Raw genomic sequence first — 21,449 nt, 5'->3', positions numbered from 1 at the left:
GCTTTATGCACTTTCTGCCCGAATTACTGCTTCTAAAACGCATGGAAACAATGACAGCCGAAAAAAGGTTCAAATCCATGACTCAATCTTCCATCAAGAAATTCTTCAAGAAATAAAGTTTAATTTGTTTAACAGGAACGTTTATTGCTTCTTACTTAATAATTATATTATTTTCTAACGCATGGTAAATGTCTTCATTATTTCCTTTAAAATACAGCCTTTCCGAAGACTTTTTCCCGCCGTTTTGCGTAGATTCGGGTTATCCGCGATTTTCGATCATCCGCGGTATCTCCGGTCCCAATTATCGCGGATAATCGAGACTTGAACGTGCGTTAAATTTTTTTATGAGCCTAAGTTACTTGGTTTCAGAATTTGCTCATATCGACATGCATACATGGGTGAATCGCGGGGGAGGCGCGCACATTGTCTTAATTCTGAGTATAAAGGGACTCTAGTTCCTCCTCAACAAAATAGAATAAAAGCGGGGATTTCGAGTCAGCGCAATGAAGACACGCGGTTTCGCACTTTAGCCGTGGATATTGGATCCATTCCACTTGGATGGAATTTTCTCAGTGGAATCCTCGTTTGGACTCCCCGACGATGGGCCCCTCACGTGGGACTCCAAGCGACCGCTGTACTGTCATCTTATCACGGCCACGACACCGCGTTGTCGCCGCAGTGACGTCATGATGGACCCCACGATTTGCGAATGTCACCAAGGCGGAGTTTGCGGGAGTAAGCTAGAATTCCCCTACTTGTCGTTGCTTTACGGCTGAATGGGAGAATTCTTGGCGAAAACTGCAACGCGGCCGGACGTCGCGTCGACTTTGACAGAGCCTCGCATCATGCATCGTGCCGCTCGACGGAGACCATTTGTCACCGACGAGCATCCATCTTCACGCGCTGTTGACCGATCGAGCCGAGAGAAAACCGGTCCCATTCCAGCCGAAGAGAAGAAAACATCCATCTCTTTGATGGATCATCCGCTCGAATTCGAGAAAAAATTACATTCCTTCATAAATATGATGCAATATGCAACCGAAAATTTCTCAGCCACACGAGAACTCTGCCGTGCTGAGGAAGAACGCCACGAGGTCTCTTGAGGCCGTGTTAAATTTCCCCCGACAACTCACATGTTTTCGAGGGAAATATCCTCAATTTCCGAGAAAAATCTTATACATTAATATGGTAAATATGGTATATTTACAGGAAAATTATTGGATATTTTTTTAGAAAATATTGGATGTCTACAAGGAAAAATATTGGATATATACAGGGAAATTTTAGAATATTTTCAAGGAGAATATTGGATATTTTCCATCCAATTTATAGGAGATTCGCAATTTAATGTACAGTACTTAGGTGAAAATTGCCAAGGAAAAATGTTCACGACTTTTCTTAAAATTTAATGTTTTATTGGGGAAAATTGGGCAACTCCTGAAGGTGCATACGCCGTTTTTCCTCGGTGCAGAACTGAAATATGTCCTTGGGAGTTAAAGTCGCAATTTTTTAGTCCCTGATAAAGATAGTTAGAATATTTAAAAATAAAGAAATGTAAGTTTCAATCTAGGCGTAGACGGATATTTCAAAACTGTCCACATATAGGGATTCTGCAGAGACTTCCGCACAGTTTAGCAACGGAGCTTTTAGACATCTGCATACGGTCATTTTCACGCTCGCTTGCTTCATACGGTTCTAATGGAGGACTTCTAGCGTCTTAGATCCATAGATAATGCGATTTGCTTGCGAAGCTTTTCAAGTGCAAAATTTTTACGCAGAGCCGCTGATTGCAGCTTGTGAACCGGCCAGCTTGCAAGTAAACGTCTATGTTTCCCACGGTTCATCGCACAATGCGCAAAAATCCATCCAACCTTGGATGAAAGTTAAAATGGTTGGAATATTATTTGGACTGCATTTTGCAATTAGGGACTACAGTAATTTCTGGCTCAGTTTAAAAACGACGTGTGTACCATTAGTTTCCCTCAGCATATGAGCGTTTTCATAGATGAGCCAGAAAATCGTAATCCCCATTTGCAAAATGAGGTCCATTTTTCTCTCATCAATTTTCGGACTTTCTTCGGAAACCTAACCTAATGCCGTCCAAATCTTACAAAGGATCATGAAATTTCTGCGTCAGCAGAATCCGAACTTTAGCGAAATTGGACGTGTTTAAATCGAAAAAATCCATTCTGATATGAGCCCTGAGATCCGTAAATCCATTCTGATATGCGCCCTGAGATCCATAAATCCATTCTGATATGAGCCCTGAGATCCAAAAATCCATTCTGATATGAGCCCTGAGATCCATGAGCAGACATGCCGAACAAGACTCATGTCACAATCGGCATAGTTCCTATCGGTTCAAATACCAAAGGCGAAGCGTAAATGATCGATCATCAATAATTCCCTATTTGAAGCTATAGTAAAGAATCGATTATGTTGATGTTCCTTGCGAACACCTTGTTTATTGATCCTTTTCCATAGGTTTAAATGGCAGGTATATCGATACATTGCAAAGGACGCCACGCTACCGTTAAATACGTTAAATTCAGAAAAATGAACGGTGTTTGAGTTTAGCATTGACTATTGTCGAATTCGCTAGACAAACTTTCGCACGGAGTCCTACCCCCCCCCCCCCCCCCCCTTAAACTTCTTTCGCTGAATGCGGAAATTTCGTCCACCCATTTACGAAACAGGTCCATATAGAAATTTCGTCGTGGCACCTTCAAAATATCACAAATATCTACCAGCATCTTGAAATGTCACTGGAGGATTATGTAACACGCATGCGTGAATTCCGTTAAAATAGAGCAACATTTTAGCCGAAGTATGTAAAGTTCACATAATACGGGTGCGTCATGTGAGGTGCGTTTACGCTTGTTCGCGATTCATGTTGCCCAACCGCGTTTTCAAGCAAATTGATAAGTTGAGTTACTCGGTTTTTGGCCCGGCAGATCGAAGTTCGGAACACTGTTTCTCCTCAAATTAAACTCATTATACCCATAAATAATAATTTCTCGAAACCTCGATTAAGTTTTACGTCGAAAAATTGTCATTTAGCGGACCTAATTTAAGGGGCTTGGAGGACAAAGCGCTCAAGTGCACTTTTTGCTATTTCAAGAAATACGTGTTTGAAGTTTCGAAATTACATGGATTTTTATGGCGGACAGAAAGTTCAAACAGACTTTTTGATGCTTAAAAATTAAAATTTGGGAGCGAATTATTCACAGCATACGCACTAAGACTAATTTTACTTAAAATCATTAATCTCTCAATTTTTTCAAAAACTGCACTTATGCGCTTTGTCCTCCAAACCCCTCAATGACCCAGTCTAAGTTGGGTTAGGTTAGACGCGGGGCGAATGCGGAGTGCTGCCGTGATAGCGAAAAGAGGAGTAAGTGCACTTCTGTATGAGCCATGATTAGCACATGCTTTTATGTGTCTCGTGGTTCATCCCAGTATGCACTTATTGATCTCCTCGCTATCACCGCAGAGTGATGATGCGGCCGAAAATGTAACGCAAGAGCTTCATTCGCAACTTTTGGCCTCGATTAAATCCTGCAAAACCGAAACGCCGCACAGTGGATCGAGTCAATTAGAGAGGTCGGACATGCAATTTTTGACAAAAACTGCAAAGTTTGATGTTTAATTCGTCAAATTTTGAAATTTAAGGGGTGCTTTTGGAGGAAACTTTTACGAGAAAATTAATGAAACCACTGCTAGAATCTCAAAGTTTTGTTTAAACGGAGTTATAAGCTTTTGAAGTTTCCAAATTTTGTCCGATCTCTCCTATTGACTCGATCCACTGTGCGCCGATTTCTCAAGGTGCGCGGATTGGAAGAATGCGGGCAGCTGCGAAAAAAATTGCGCGGCAAATTTTTCGGTGCTGATGACGGGACACATTTTGTTGATTTTTTAAAATTTTTCTCTCGTCGTCCACATGCCAAAGTCTCAAATTTCAGAGCGTGTGCGAAAACAAAGCCATTTCGTGCAAGTGCTCGCTGTGCAGACTTGCAATGGAGCAAAACGGGTTTCCGGTGTTGTGAATTTGAAGACGTTTTCGGATCAATTTCGCAAGGGTGTATGTGTATGTATGCACTATCGATAATCCTTCGCAAAGGAAAGATACCGCTTGAGTTAGTAAGTTGCAAATTTAATTTCGATCGGGCTCTAGATCGGGCAGTATTGCCGCAGCAACGAAAGACGAAGTTTTCAGAGCCTCTTGGCCGATCGTAAAAACCATCTGAATTTTTCCTGATTTTGTCGATAAAAATAATGTAATATATTAAAGTCCGAAAGACGAAACCACGTATCTCCATGCGGTGTTTCAAAATCTCCGCTCCTGTTTTATCTTATCGAAGAGAAACAAGCCAACTTCACTGCTTGAAATTCCTACGAAATATTCTGCTGACAGAGGAAAAATCAAGGATGTTTTTGAACAGCTCATAATTAATTGAGAGCCTTGGAGGACACGGCACAAGAGTAACTGTTGAAAAATTATTGGTATATTGATAATTTCGTGTAAAAATAGTCTCAACGCATGTTCTGTGAAAAATTCGCTCTTAAATTCCAATTTTTAAGCCTCATAAGTCAGTTTGAACTTTCTTTTCACCATGAGGATCCATGCAACTTCGAAACATCAAACACGTATTCCTCGAAATAGGAAATCGTGCACTTATACACCTTGTCCTCCAAGCCTCTCAACTGATTTACCCCTATAAGCTAAAATATAATCATCTCATTCGATTGTTTCTCAAATTAAAGGCCTCTTTACCTAACTCCGCCTCGTTCAACAAATTCCGAGACACAAAGCGGCAACGATGGTCATTGACCCTAGCACAGGAGTCATTAAACACTTTTTTATTCATATTTCTTGTTATTCGCAAAGTGGCTGCAAAGTTGAGGTGGGTAATTCACCCATGATTCTCGGGAAAAAATAACGTATGGAACAGGTGAATTTGAGTGGAATTCTCTCGCGGCGGGACGGGTCGGCGCTGTATCCTCCGGTCCCACGCCCTCGAGAAACGTGTAATTACGCAAAGAACAGAAATTAAAAGAAAGAAGAAAAAAGAGACTTTGTAAATTGTAATTAACGAAAATGAGAATCTCGTTGGGAAAGGAATACGCATCCCGCGCCCGGTCGCGAATTAAGAGGCATTTGACGCAATACCCAACTCGGCGGCGGCGGCGGCGTAGACCCGTCTAACCTGATTATATCGGCTCCTTTCCTCACACGCCACCGCTTCACTCCGCAAATGTCACGGCAAAGCACCTGTGAGTGACTTGTAAAAAATTAAGTATCCCGGGAAAAACATCAAATATTGATAAACAGAATAAAAAATAGTGACACAAATAGAGCATTATTCTACGCTTGATAATTTTGTATTCATGGGAATAGTTTGTAAATACTTCCATTGGATTGCATTTTGTAAAAAGGAACCAAGAGAATTCCAATGTCGCTAAGCTTGTGCAACTTTGTTTACCTTGTAAATATAAAATGATCATCTAAAGAGGATTATCTTTAGTCTCGATAAACTATAAATTCATGACGAAAATTACCTTTGTAAATTTAATTTTTTGCATTATTTCAGTAATAGTGTTGCAAAGAATGTACGTTGCACAACTCTAGGAACATTGGAATGCTCTCGGTTCCTTGTTGCAAAATACAATCCACTTGAGGGAATAAATCGGGCATTTTGCTACAAAATCGCACGATTGACGGTGAGGAGAATCTGAGATGTGCCATAAGGCAAAAAGGCCATAAGTATCGCGGCGAACGGTCGGTGTTGAAGAACTTTCTGTACCAATGAGGGGTCTTTTTTTCAGGGTGATTTAAACCATTTTCTCAAATTTCTTGAAGACTCACAATCAGCCCGAAGTAAAGAAAATACGCAGCGCAATTTTTAAGGATTATTTTACGCCCGATGCAATCTTTCACTGAAAAATCTCTCCGTACAGCCAGGAAAATAACCATTTTCTCCTGAAGATTGGCAACGTTGGAGTTTGGAGTGCTCTTACGGCGTTCTTCCTCGGAACGGCAGAGGAGGCCTTGCAGTGCGCGCGAATTTTTCTCCCACGCGCTGTGAGCGCAGCATGTGAGCCTGAGCGTGCACATTTTGATGCGCTTTCGATAGCCGCTCTGCCGCCCGGCTCGAGAACGGAGGCTCCCAGCATTATAGCCCAGGCTCATTGCTGCACGCGCCACCGCGGCCGCGCCACGCGCAGGCCTCTCTTCCTGATCTAGTTTCGGTCATTAGCAGGCATCAATGCCAAACCGACTGCACCGAGCACAATATTCCATGCGGCAATGGCGCTTTCAGTTTCTTCCTCTCATTCCGAAACATCCCAACAGAGGCGCCACAGCTCCTTGTCACCGAACAGGGATCTTAAGGGATGTTCCATCAAAAAACAGCCCCGCACAATGGAACAAGTCAATTGGAGAAGTCGAACATAAAGTGGCAGCTTCTAAAGTTTATACCTCTGTTAAAACAAAACGTTGAGGTGTTAAAAGTGATTCTATCAGTATCTTGAAAAGCACGCCTCGATATTTCAAATCTGACAAAATAAATAACAAAATTTGCAGTTGTAGAATGAAAATTTATATCCGACCTCTTCAATCGACTCGATCCACTGTGCGCCGCATTAAGGGTATAGTAGGGGCTCTGGGGCGAACTTGTGGTGAGGGTACCTTTGTTAGTTCTTACGTTAAAACAATTTAAAAAAAAAATGATTTGTCTCCATGCACCAGGGTTCTTTCCGTCGTAAGTCGTAAGGAGTCACAGATTGATGGTGAAACTTTCAAACCACGTATGTCGGTTTGCAACGTTGCAGACTTCCTATCATTTTTCATTTTTTAAACGGAAAACCACATCGCCGTAAATTTGTAATAACTTCCGTGATTTGTTTTCTCTACGCGGAGAAAAATTCTGTAGGTACAAACTTCAAGGAATGATGGTGATTTCTCCTCCAAAACAATTCCAAAATTTTCCCAAAAAAATCTTTGTAAGCGGAGATTTTAGAACACATGGCGGATTCACCTACTTGCCGCCCATGGCCGCCTGTATTTTGCCGCCCCTTCTCATTCGTTTTGAAACTCGATAACAACCATCAAATGAACGTGTCAGCGGGGGAGGGGTGCATAAGACGCATTTACTCGTGTTAAACACATTTTTGGGGAAAGCCCTGTCAACACTATTAGCAAAAGTTCACGGAACTTTGCGCGAGAGTTAAGTTCCGTAAACCTATCTCTGTGTGGACAAGACCTTTCATTCATAAGAAATGAACGAAAAAATTATGAAAGAACAAGCATAAAAGTGGATCAATGATTTTAACTTCCGCCACCGCGCCGCGCAGACCGTACCGTGTTTGGCGCAATGCGTGAAGTATTCCGACAGTCTTGTAGGCGCTATGCGTTTCACGCTGACCGCACTGTGTTTGGCGCAACGCGTGAAGTATTCATGCATTCTTGTAGGCGCTATCCGTTTCACGCTGACCGCAATGACCGCACTGTGTTTGATGCAATGCGTGAAGTATTCGTGCAGTCTTGTAGGCGCTAATATGTGTTACATGCCGATCGCCGCGCCGAGGGCTTCTCCTTTTCATCTCAAGTCTCTCGTTATCATTTCTCTCTAAGTCGCGCCGTTCCAGGCCAAATTGCGTGTTTGGTCTCTCTCTTAACTCAACTTATTGAAGGTGCTGTCTCTTGTATCACTAAGAGACGACAAAATTAGAAATTACTATACTCTCAGGAGATGAGAGATTTTGTCGCCTTTTCTCGTTTGTAATTCTGCTTTTATAAATCCTATTTTTTTTTATGCCTACACTTTAAAAAATTGCAATTTTTTGCCGCCCCTTAGATTTGCCGCCATGGGCCGCGGCCCATGTGGCCACCCCCTTAATCCGGCCCTGTTAAAACACAGCAAATGAGATGCGTGGTTTGGGAGTTGCGCCGTCGAGATACATTTGGACGTATTTCTATCAAACGGAACTAAGTGCATAATGACGTGAGCCCTGTTATGCACAATATCTTATGGTCTCAGGCTCTTGCCTTAATGCACATAGTTCCGTTTGTTGAAAAAATGTTTTAACATTATGACGTGAGCCTGTTATGCACATATTCTTATGGGTCTCAAGGCTCATGCCTTAATGCACACAGTTCCGTTCGATTGAAATACGTCCATATAATCCCGCGTTATATTTTTGAATACCTGCGCGGCAGGCATTACGGAGCATTAGGGTGGGTACTTGAATAAAATGAGATAAACTCGACTGCGTCACCTAAAATATCCCATATCCTGCTTCATATCTCCGGTAAGACCCCGTCTGGACCGAGGGAAAAAGTGTCCAGTTATTTATGTAGGTGAGCCCGGGCCCTCGGCGATCCCTCTGATTAACAAACAATGTATTAATACTGCATGAATGAAATCATAAGGTATGCAACGCAATTGGAGCTCCCTAAAAACCACTGTAAGCTGGAGCTATCGAGATAGTCGTGAGTGCATTTCAACTTGAGCCGTGGTTAGCGCCTACTCTTATGCGGTTCCGGGATCAAGCCGAGATGTACTTACTGCTGTTTCCTGTAGGACGTTGGGGCCACGAGGGGCCCCGCTGCGATGCGTAAGTAGGGCCGCGCCGCGCCGCGGCGGATGATTCATCAACGAGGAAGTCGTCGGAAACACCTTTGAGCGATGAACGACAATAGGATTTCCTTGCGTTTCAACTCGCCGACCGGTCACGGGACGGGACGGGGACGTTAGACCCTGACCCTAGTTTAATGTTAATTGGCGCGGCTCCCGATTTTGTTTCTGGAGACCTCGCTCCGCGCTCCACAGTGGATCCAGTCAGTTGTAAAGGTCGGACAAAATTTGGAAACTTTAAACGCTTATAACTCCGTTTATACGAAACTTTGAGCTTCTGAAAGTGATTTCATTGGTTTCCTCGTGAAATTTTCTTCGAGAAGCACCCCTTGAAATTTTAACTGTGACGAAATAAGCATCAAAATTTACAGTTTTTGTCAAAAATTTCATGTCCGACCTGTCTAATTGACTCGATCCACTGTGCGCCGCGCGCCATGCCGGAGTGCCTTTCTTCCAGGTGTAGGTCACTCGGCTTCGGAGACGTTTATTCAAGGTTGCATTTGGCTCTCATCAAAACAAGAGCCATCTCCTCTCTAGATGTCGTCACCCTCCGGTCAAAATATCACAAGCACCATGCGACGTTTCAAAATTTCCGCTGCCATTTTTCTTTTTGATAGAGAAATTCTTCAACAAAGCTGTCCGAAAATTCCACCGAAAGTTCATTGCATTGTGGTGCCGATAAAATTCAGTGAAATCTCAACCAAACATTTCTCAATATAAAAATTAAATGGCGGCAGATATTGTGAAACGTTGCGTGGCGCTTGCGATAATTTGGCCGGAAGGTGACGATGTGTTTATTACCGAAAAATCTGAGAGCACTGTCGGTAGATTTTTTTCATTTTTATTCTTGATTGATACAAGAACTGCAGACTACGTTTATCTCCTTTATTATTCGACGAAAAATGGCATGCTGTTGACGACGAATACATCGAACTTCGATTTATCAAATTCCATCTCAGTACCGGTGCCAGCGATATACAGCTGGACTGAGGGGAAACGCCGTGCGTGCATTTCGAAAGTTGCCAAAGTCCTTCCGTTAAAACATGCATTTTGGTGGAGAAAAGATACGCATATTTGACATTTAACATTTTCTGATACGCTAAATTGTCAACAGACAATAAAATCCCTCAAAAAATGTATTAAAAACATAGAAAGAACCTACCTAGGATTCTAGAGAATTTTTATTTTATTTGAGAGAAATTTGGCAACGTTTGCAACCGCATATGGCGCATATTCTTAAGCCCGTCCGTCTGATGCAACTATTCGAGCTTGATGGATATCCGTGTTGCATGAAATCATAATTGAAGGCGCTCCGACTATTCTTGCCCGAGCAGCTTAATGCCTGATGCGCGGCGCGTCCGAACGGGTCGCAGCTAAGATATTTAATTTTGTTTCCATGAAGAAATGCCGTAATAAAACCAAGGAATAGGGGCGGCAGATGTAACAGTCAGGTGCTCATTGATCTTTTGAAGCATAACTCGCTGGAGACTTTGTTATAGTCGCACCTCGCACCCTGATCCAGGGAGAAGACATCCGAAGCTCCTTCATATGCGGGGATAGGCAACACGGACATCCTTCGGACACGAATAGTTGCATCAAGGCGCTTGTTTCATCGCATCGTTGCCTTGCCCGAGATCGCTGTTATTTTAGCCACATTAAACTGTAAAAATGATACATACGGATTTGTTCTCATAAGTGGCATTCAAAGAAAACACCTCATAAGTGTTGTGTGGAAACAGAGAATAAAGGAGAGCAAATTTACTGGTATCTCGGCCATGATTGAAACATTGACTGTCCAAAACTAACTCTTTTCTCTTGGTCTCATTACAATTTCTTTATATTTTTGGCGATTTTTCAAAAAACATTGATTATTATTTTTTTTATAGAGACAAGAAAAAAAAAACTATCAAGCAAAATGTAGAGGGATTTGCTCTTTCAACCTTGACAAGAAAAGTCAGGAAAACGTTAAGATGGGCTCCCACTTTAAGTTGCTAACTTTTCAGTATTTTGAAGGAGAGTAAGTTAAGCACCCCGAGCTTTGAATCTCTCCCATCATTGCAAGTCCACCTCTGAACATTTGATCATCCCTTCTTTAACACTGGAAAATTTAAATATGTTTGCGTTGTTTTGTCGAGAGATTTACCGGGCCAATTTCACATGATTTTTGACGATTTGAAGGCAATATTTATTGTTGGACTCTGTTTTCAAACTTTTGTACTATGACTCCCAGGTCATTTGAATCAGTTGTTTTCAAACGGGAACAGGTCCATTTTTTTTTCTTGACGAGTCTTAATTAGCATGTCCGTTTATAATACTCAAGGTTCATGCAAAAATGGACTTGTCCCCTTTTGAAAACAACGGATTCATTTATTACCACGATACGGCCTTCTGAGAGCGCAAAGCGGGCATCGGAAGCGGACAGCGTAGCGGCCAGAGAGGGACCCCCCGTAAACGTGCATTGCTGCAACAGCACGGTCAAAAAAAAAAGAAAAAAGTACGAAACGAAAAGGATAAAAATCTCGATTAGAATTTCTTACTTGAAGCTTTCAATCCTGGGTTTTCTGTCTACGAACATTTTATTACATTTTATCCTTGAGGACCTAAGAATATGCAGACACCACAACAAGCCGGGAGATAGACAATCGCATATTCTCATAGAATCAGCCTGAGTCCGGACAAGCGTTAGGAGAGGGTATCAACACGGTCATAATTATTTTTTGACATTAATTGCAAGAGTTGAGAACAGACAGAGATAGAGCGACGGCGAAGAAACAAGAAGGCAACAGAGAAGGACGACGGTTAGGGGGGCCTAACATGAGGGGGAGGGGAGGGGGGCTGGTCTCGTCGCAATAAGTGGACCATGCGCAATCGCCGGGTCGAGTTCACGAAGAATGCGTAATTTCTCTTTCTCCATTGGACGATCAATCTGTTAGATCTATCAGGCGTCAAAGAAGAACTTCAGGTGTTCGGAATACGATACAATTGTTAAATTACTTAATGAGATATTGTATGACAAAAGTAAAGTCCAATTTCGCTGGTATATTTTGTAACTTTATCAGAGATTGCTCTTATTAAAGATTATTGATGTAATTTTATATTATTTCCAGAGAAAAATAGAGCCCCCCCTCCCACGCCCCCACAAGACTATTGGCGACTGATGAAAACTATTTTCGGAAGCCCACCACTCAATTTTTGAAAATTCTCTCTTGCTGAGCGACGTGTTAAACCATTTATTTGAAACAATCTTATGTTCGGTAAACTTGTCGGGCATATTGCTAAAGCTGTTCAACAGCCAGCAAGCAGTTAAGACGGCAGTTGCAGCGAAAAAAATTACAAAATTGCACGGTCGCGACATGCTCTATGAGACGATTGGTAAATGTCAGGGTCGGAGGTTCTTTCTTCGAAGTGGGTAGAGACTACCGAGAATCGTTAGGAAATTTGAGGCAACGGCAATTTTCCTCGGGAAATGAGTTGATTTTGCTTTGGATTGGCGCACGCATCCTCGTGTACTAGCATTAGCCAATCCGGCTCGGAGATGGGCACATGCAGTGACATGCCGTCTCTCGCTCCGTGTTTGTCTTGTAGCCGGCCAAACAATGTGATTATGTAAATGACTGCCTACCACCTCAACCGTGCAAATCGTTTCATTTCTCACGAGCACACTAAATGACGATTTTACGAGGGCCCCACTGGAGACGAGCCTCGCTCGGCATAGAAAAGTCGTGACACCTCGCTAATGAGCCGCCAGGCAAGGTCTCAATACGTCGCCCCCCTGGCCCAAGGCGTACCTTCATTTTCGCACGAGCCCCAAAAAGTGCGGATTTATAAGCATGTGCAACACTATCAAAGCTAGCCATCAAAATATCAAAGTCAGGTGTTGTGATTGGCTTATTAGATGGCTTGGACCAATCACAGCAGTTGCCCTTGACATTTTGATGGAGCATATTGATAGTGTGACACAGGCTTAAGTAAAACAGGACTCACGCGGAAATTGAGATGCGCCTTAAGTCAGAGGAGCCAAAGTCCAATAGGCCAAAAAGCCAATAGGCTCCTCCACAATAATGTACAAATTTAAGCACTGCGTTAAGAGTTAACTCTTCAAGAGTTTAGATGGGATATCATTCGCGGAATCAAGTTCTTCTATCCAGCCGCGATTTTCAGGACCGAATTTCCGATCAGGCTACATTATAGAGCGATAGCCAAAGTGCAAAATCACGGATGTCCATTGCGGTGTTTCGACTCCCCCTCCTCGCCTCCTGTTTACTTTTCTGGAGAGGGACAAGCCAAATTCATTGCTTGAAATTAATTTTGACAAAATATTTCGCTAACCCAGAAGAAAAATCAAGGAATTTTTCAAGGACTTACGTCGATTGGTATTCTGAAGAAAAAATAAAATGACAGAAAGTTTGCAATGTGCCAAAGGGATATACGTGGTTTCGCACTTTGGGCATCGCTAGCCTAAATAGCCTAGGAGCGCTGAAAATGGGAATCCGGCCCCGGGGATTTTAAACTTGACCATTTTGCTGTTTTTCAGATGATGGTGCGTAACTGCATAACAAGGTTACAAACATACTTAAAATAATTCAGTTTTTTTACACGAATACAGAGGTGCAATATCTGACCAAAAGGCGGAATTCTCCATACAGTCGGAAGAAAAATCAGTGAAACTTACAATTAGAACCTTACAACAACGCAGTTGTAGCTTGAAATAAAATGAAACGAAAAAAATATTTGCGAGTGATGATGCTGCTCCTTCAATCTTGCATCAGTAGTTACATGCTGTAGACTTTGTGACAAAACAAAAAGACTTTTAGATCATCTGTATAATTTTTTTAAAAAAAACGCGATGCCGCCACGCGTTGCTGTTTTCCTTCAAAATTAACTTCCGGGCTCAACGAGGCTCTTGGAAATGGGTCGCAAAGAGGAGACTTTTACAGTTCTGAGTTACACTTTTCTTAGCATCGGATCCGATTATCCGCGAATTCGGATTAACTACGGTACCTCTAGTTCCAATTACCCCGAATTCGGATTAACTACGGTACCTGTAGTTTCATTTACCAGGAATAATCAAGAACACTGCATCTCTTGTATAATGAGCATGTTATATCAGTTCGTGTTGAACTAAAATAATTGCACAAGAATCCAAGTTTTCCATTCCATCATTAATCATTATCATTATCATCATACCTAACAAGAATTTTGGGCTTGTGTTGCTCGAGTAGGTAGCTCTTGCAGCACCACTACAAATACGACGAACGGTAACAAACACAATATGGAAAGAGCGCCAGGGAAAGGACGCACGTTTATGACGGCGCAGAGATACAACTATTCGTGCTTGACGGATGTCCGTGTTGCATCTGCGAAATTGAAGGCGCGAAAAGAGACACGGCTGAAACTCGAGGAGGGTCCACTATGACTTCATATGTTTCTCGCTCTTTCTTCAGCAACGTCAATTAGGAAGGGCCAGACAATCGCCCCTCGCCTCATCTTTACCTACATATTAAGAATGAATTTTTAATTGCTCAATTTTGGTGAATTTACTTATACAGCTAGGGACGTTTTTGTAAACTATTTACTTTAACTGATTTGCCGCTTCTAATAAATATGTATACCTGACTAATGACATAGCTCGGAGGCTCAGAGAGTCTGAACGATCCTTTCCAAACCCATGATCAAAAACTTTTCCAAAAATCCGTAATTTTTCGTGATTTAGACATTTTAACCGAAGGATCCTGCCTTTCCCTAAAAAAAAAAAAAAAATCTCTAGCATTGCCATTGTGCATGCCCCATGAAAGCTATTGACGTTGATTCTGAGTTCTACTTAAATGCGAATGCGTTTTGTTATTATTACATAGCATATCCGTGATATGATACGGCATTTAACCTTGACTTTGTGTATTTTACCGTTACAAGGTGGGATAAACGATGGCCCTCCACCACAATCTCTGTGGTGGAGGGTGGCGGAATTCAAATAAACCAATAAAATCTTTCGTTTACTTAAAGTTATCTTTGAGCGTTGACACGACAACGACCTCCGATAATCTCATTTATCATTCCTCAAGAAGAACGCCGTATGAGCCTTAAGACGTTGCCAAGTTTCCTTCGACAAATCACGAATTTTCAGGAAAATTTGTAGTTATTTTTCTTTCGATTTTTCTGAGAATTTTGTTCGTGATTTGATCTGAAGTATCTGAAAATTTTGAGGGAAAACATTCATAACTTTCTTCAAGAATATATATTTTCTGAGAGAAAAGTTGACAACGTTGGAATGCTCATGCGGCGTTGTTCCTTGGGACGGAAGGTCAGGCGTCAGCAAATACGCAATTAAAACATCGAAATATCGGATTAGACGTCGCGTCGCGTCCATTCAGAGCGGAAACAGATAAAAGCGAGACTCGCTGATAAAGAGTGACCGGCATAGGGGCGCACAGTTAAATGAGTCAGTAGTAGTGATTTTGCAAGTCGGCAACATTGTGTTTCCTCCATTTAAATTCATTGAAAAAATCGATTCTGGGTCGATATTGATCATCGATTATTTTACATGCAAGTTGGTATCATTGTGTTCACATAGGGTCTACATTGTACGAAATGCACCAAGGTTTGGTCATTTCCGGTCTCTTTTTGAGTCAGATACTGGCCTATGAGCATGGGTTTTGTGGCCGATTTTAACGGAAAAATGCGAGTTCTGGGGTGTTTGCGGTCGAGTGCCGAAAAAAATCGACATTTTTTTTGCCAAAATCGGCCTTCAAACCCATGTCTGAGCCAGTATTGAAACCAGGACGAGACCGAAAGTGACCAAATCATGATGCGTCACATAAAGTATATGCCTTAAATGAGCCCAAAAATTGTTTAGTTTTGGAAATTCAGCTGGGGTGGATCCAAAAACGACCCTTACCGGACCCCCTCCTTCGCAGTTGTATTCAAGAAATTCACATCCAACTTCCTCGGAAGGCTCGTGCCATTGTGCGGAGGGATTCTTATTAAGTTTGAGGTTGTCGGCCGCGGCCGTAATAAGTTGGACGAAAGCGAAATCGGTGGCGCGAAATATTCATGGCCGGCCGGCCTCTGCTCACTGGTCACTCGTAAAAAACTGGAGGAAAATGAAAGTTGTTCTCTTTGAAAATTTTAAATGTGCATTCCATTGTCGCCGGACCAGTTCGGATGGTTATGATTTCGCGGCCTACACCTCTACCCCTCTCTCCACCGCGTCATCCTCGTCTTCGGCGCAAGATCAATCGGACGGTGTTGAGGAAGAGAGCGCGCTAAAAATAAATCAGGTTTCTCTGCAAAGGCGGATAGCCGTGTTTTGCATATTGGGAACTTTTACTATGGACGTGAATCTGAGTTGGAGACAAGAGTAGAGACCATCTACTAACCCTTTGGCGCACGGATGGAAACCACTCTCGAGGATTTAACATTTCCTCGTGGATAATGCACTGAGAAAAAACTATGGTTATAATTACCATATTAGTGGTGTTCAATATGCACTCTTAATTAGTAGTGGCCATAACCAATAAAAGTGATATTTTTACGGAGCAATATCGTACTTCTACAAGTGTGCGGTAGTAAAATTAACATTTAATGGTAAAAATATCTCTATTATTGGTTATGGCAACTACTAATTAAGAGTTCATATTGAACACCACTAGTAATAATAACCATAATTTCATGTCAATCACCTGTGTGATATCACCTATGGTGATTATCACCTATGTGATAATCACCTATGGACTATGGTCTTTAAATAAGCTCGTTTTATTCATAGTTCGGAAATGTAAATAATGGAGATGTTCATTGTTCGTCACACTTCGTTCTAAAGATCAACCGGGCCGATTTGGATGATGTTTGCAGTTATAAACAGGAGATTAATACTAAAATTACCCGCATTTAGATTAATATGAAAGGGCACGAAGCGCCCTCTGAGGGTTTGGCCGCGTAGTAGCTGGGGGGATTAGCCTCCTCGTTAAGTACCGAGTCTTTCGTCCAAATCAGATACAAAAGGAGGACGCAGAATTGCATTTTCATTCAGATTATGCATAGTAAAAGTTTTATTAAGTCTCGAACTCTTTCCCCATCTTGCACTAAGTTGGCGGGTGCGCGGCGTCTTCTGAGGGTTGGGGGCCAGGACGCGTTCTGCCGACGCCTCCCAACACCCAGCCCCGCGATACGGATCTTGAAATTTCAGTAAAAAACCGTCTTGTTTGATTATTTTGTCAAGATACGAGTATACGGAGCACTCTAAATGCTGACTCATCGCCAGGCTAATAATCAAGCTTAAAATACCATTTCACTCGATCATTCCTCAAACATTCAAGCAGCAATTAGTACGCACAGCGGATATTTTTTGTACCTATCCTTGATGACTTCATTCGACCCCCTACTGTAGAAGCGCTCAACTGGACTGGAAACGCAGTCTCAATCTGCGATTTTTCCTGCGCAAGGTGGTGTTCCGAAGTGATGTCACTTTTTGCGCGCGGTAATCCGTCGAAAAATCTCAAAACTCCTCGCGATGCTGTGGCGGGGACCTCGAGTCCTCTCTGACGAACGAACTAACCCAAAAAAGGAAGCTAATCGGGAGCCGTAAATCAATCACTGTTTTAAATTCAGCGGCATCATCCTTCCAAGCATCTTTCCGTTGAGGGCGACTCCATATTGCCGAATATTGGATGCTTTGCGTATTTTAAAGCCGTTCTCAAGCTGCACTCTCGGAATTTTTCATAAAATGGCAAACGCCTTTGCTTGGGTCCTTGCGTGAGAATTCGAAGATGATGATCCGTAACTTTTATCTCCACACCGCCATCTTGCCGATACGTCTGAAAATATTCGCTAGTATACAACAAACACCATTCACCATGGTAAAAGTCCACGATGAAAGTACTCAAGAGCGATTGCAGATTTCCTTTGCGATCTGGCAAGAATTTCTCAACATTTTCTATATAATAACTGGATCCTTGGATTTATTAAAAAATTGATTGATCAGGTGAAATTTGAAAATTTTGCGATGCAATTCAGCTTCTTTGGTTTCCGCCCCTTCGATTTGCAAACATTTCAAGGCGGGGGCGGAAAGGAGCAGGCGAGGGTCCTTAATTATTTTTTTTACTACACGCGAAGGTGAAGCAATCTTGCTTTGTCAGAAGGAACCATGGCGGCGGAGAACATGCGTCATACTTTCTCAGGAGTCAAAGAAAGTGACTTTGTGTCACAAAAGTATTAATCACGAGTGCTTCGTCTGCATAGGCGATAATTTCGCCAGCCATTGTTCGGCTAGCCGCGACTCGGATGAATTTGAATGCCTAATAGATCGGCGAGAGGCTACGAAGAAAGTGGAGGCTGCAGCGTCCAAGAAGAAAGAACGAGGAAGGATCCAAGCTCGCGGATGTGAAACTAGATGGCCCTTGTCCACATAACCACGCTGGGTTTAATCGTTATGTCACCATGGGCGTAGCCTCGGGGCCTAAGGACCCCCCTCGAAAAGTTGTGATCGTAATGTACACTGTCACCCCATGCTAGTAGACCCCCAGAGGGGTACATAGGCTCTGGTCCCCCATTCATTTTTTCCAACTTCACTTCTTTGGGTTGCTAAGCACGTAAGAATAAACTTTAGAAAAGAATGACCAAGTTTCTGTTGGAAAATATGGGGTCTGCTTGTTGTAGGATGTCTCTTTTTCATTCTCATACAAAGGGAACTTTTTGCTTTTGAAATTGTAATTTTAGTAAAAGGCAGCAGCTTCATTTGGTTTGTTTCTGGTCAAAGAAAGTAGAATTTTAAAAAAAAATGATGCATTTTTTTAAATCTACATGGAATCTACTGAGCACACCCGCATACCACCTTGCCAAAAATGTTGATTTCGCTTTCAGCTCAATTCTATCAATTCGCTCAATTTCTATTCGATGACTGTGGTGCATCTTACCATGAAGGTCATCGAAGCCCAGTTGGCTGCCTCACATTAACCCTCTATGTTCAACTCATATCGATGGTCAAAGCACGAAACCACGGTTCTCCATTGCGGTGTTTCAAAATGTCCACTCCTATTTTATTTTTTCGGGGAGAAAAAAGCCAACTTGATGGCTAAAATTTATGAGAAATATTCGGCTAACAGAGAGCAAAATTCAAGGAGGTATCAAGAAAAATAGGATAACAACTTTTTCAAAGAAAAAATAAAGTGTGTCGGGAAGTCTACAATGATGTAAATGGAGATATACGTAGTTTCGCACTTTGACCGTCGATATGACGATCGTGACTTTGCTCAGGAAAACAGACCGTAGTCTCAGAGAATTTCGATTAAAATCTCAAAGATTAACGAAACCCATCGGGTTTTCCAGGAGGCCATTTCAAGAAAAGTGCTATGAAAAACGCGTGCGTCTCAGCGTGCGTCCCGGAAAGTGGATCGGAACAATCCCCTTCAAGTGGAAGAGCGGCAATAAGCCATACCGTGTTGTACGAATAATTATCTTCTGGATCGTGTTCTTTCCGTCCACTAACCCTCGCGAATAAGATTCATGTTAGCCGCTCCTTGAAAAGACCCTTCAGCGCTTTCAAAGACGATTCAACAGTTGATCCATCGACTAATTATTTCTGAATGTTAAAATTTGTTTTCCAAAATCTCCGAAATTCAAGTCACGCTTTATAGTACAACACGTATTGACGTATGCGTGCACAAGATTTGATTTTTTGTTTTTTGGAAAACTTCTGAAAATTCAGAAGTATTGATCAAATCGTTCATGTAAGTGTTATGAAAACACTTCGAGAGGAAACGTGAGACTTTTCGAATAATACTCATGGAATGAGTTAAATTTTGGTACAAAGAACTACTAATTTTGGCTCACCCACAAAAGCACCTGTGTATAAACGGAACTAATGACACATTCCTACATTAAGTATGTGTGAAATGAAGGAATCATCGCAGTTTCCTATTGCAAAACGTAGTCAAAATATTCAAAGTACTCCCAACTCTTCCTTATTTGAAGCTTCAAATCTCAGAGATGAGGTTCATATTTTGGAAGGGTCTTGTGTTTTTGAAACATTCTGTCGGAGTTTATTTTTTCCGTCGGTTCCTCAGTAGATATTTTCAGAAAATGACCACACTAAATCATGCACTGTTGAAGCAAAAAGGCGGAGGGGGTTGCGGAGATCTCCGCCAATCTCACCAGTTTGCCAAAAGCATCTCTTTGCTCGCCTGGTTGCAGAGAATCAGTTTTCGTTGCCATTTTTAAGATTTTATCTCATTAATATGATAGGAAAAGAGTAAGCACGGAACCTGCAAGAATGTTGCAGTGAGCATCAAGACAGCGCCAATTCAATAAATCTTACCTGCGAATAAAAAGATGGAATGTAATCCTTTCGGCGCACAAAACAAACTGACGAAGTTAGTTGAAAACGTCTAGACACTCATCAGACCCAAAACACTTATCAACGGCAGTAAAACAAAATTGCAAATAATTGTACAAAAAGCTAGCACCAAAAAATCCACCGCAAAAAAACAAGAAACCAAAAGAACTCGGCAATCGATTCGATAATCTTTCGTGAAGGATTCTCAATCACGTTTGAAAGCACAGCGCGAGGAGTTTCATCGACACTGACGAAAAAAACACTTGCATTGGCGGACGAATTCGGCTCATCCGTTGAAATAGGAAAACAGAGGAAAAATCGAGGGAAAACACTGTGGAAAATTGGAGGAGTAACGTGAGTAGGGATTTGAAAAAAGCCACTTGACGCGAATTGAGTGACGCACGCGGCGCGGTTGACTGGCACGACGTTAGTTGTAAACTGATTCACGCAAGGCAGGTCGGCATGGGAAGAACGCAGACTCAGCCTAGTCGCCCCCCGCACCACCCTCCCCTGGCGTCTGCCGCGTCCCCGCCATTACTTCCTCCGGCAACTACGACGGGGGGCAAGGGGGGTGGCCCCGCTGCTAGAAGTGGCGGAATTTCTTGCATACCGGGCACTGGGCAAAAGCCCCATGCATGCTATAGTTGCATTTGCATTCTAGGCTCGCGCTGCATAGGGTGCCATGCCCCTCCGAACGCCCATATAGGCAACATCCTTGCAGACACATATTCTGCTTAGTGCTTAGAGTGTCTTGCGTCGTAGGGTTAAATTAAAAAAGGAAATCGCAGGAGCGTATTTTATCGGCTCAAATAAGACTTTTTTTCTTATCAGATCAAGTTTTTTCAAAAGTCCTCCTGTAGGAGCTAACGCGACCTCCTCAAATTTTTGGGAAAATGCTTTGTTGTCGCCCATTCCAACAAACTGATTGCGGTAGACCAACGAGTCCTTCAGATAGAAAGTTGGTGATGTAGCAAACATGCGTTGCATTTCAGCATAAGGCTGAAAATATCAATATAGGGTGAAAAAGCACATTCGAGCACCATATTCCCTCAAAGAGATAGTGCTCGAACTAGAGAGTGCTCCAATGTGCTTTTCCCCGCTGTATTGAGATTTCCAGCTTTATACTGAAATGTAGCGCACGTTGGCTACACTACCAACTTTCTGATTCTCACAACGGTTAAGGACCGAAGCGCATGTAACGGCTAGTCTCCATAACTTTTACTCAGGCATCAAGGCTTCAAAATATTCAAATCTTGGGTGAGAGGGGAATTTCAGAGGGTACAAGAGAGGAGGGAACCAAATTGTTAACTCTTCAAGATAAAACACCCCCTGAAATATCTCTTTCACCTAAGATTTCAATTTTTTAATGCCATGCATGGTTGGCTATTTTTCATGGCTTTTGATATAGTATATCGTTGCCAATATCAGAAAACAATGATTTTCGCAAAAATCCGAAGCGGCTGTAGTCATAACTGGGAGAATTT

The 21,449-nt window shown here is 42.3% G+C and overlaps 1 protein-coding gene across 1 annotated transcript in view; it reads right to left on the bottom strand.

Annotated features, from left to right (window-relative positions):
- MESR3 (misexpression suppressor of ras 3) overlaps positions 1–20,408 on the bottom strand; it is a 113,477-nt gene extending 93,069 nt beyond the window's left edge. Inside the window, exon 1 of the mRNA XM_019053656.2 lies at positions 19,948–20,408. The gene's annotated coding sequence lies outside the window, so the exon portion shown is untranslated. The remainder of the gene's footprint in view (positions 1–19,947) is intronic.
- Between the last annotated feature and the right edge of the window lie 1,041 nt (positions 20,409–21,449).

This window comes from Bemisia tabaci, chromosome 3 (assembly GCF_918797505.1).
Source record: "Bemisia tabaci chromosome 3, PGI_BMITA_v3".
In the NCBI taxonomy this organism is placed as follows: Eukaryota; Metazoa; Arthropoda; class Insecta; order Hemiptera; family Aleyrodidae; genus Bemisia; species Bemisia tabaci.
Note: the sequence above shows the minus strand (reverse complement) of the source record. Positions and strands in the feature narration are given on the sequence as shown.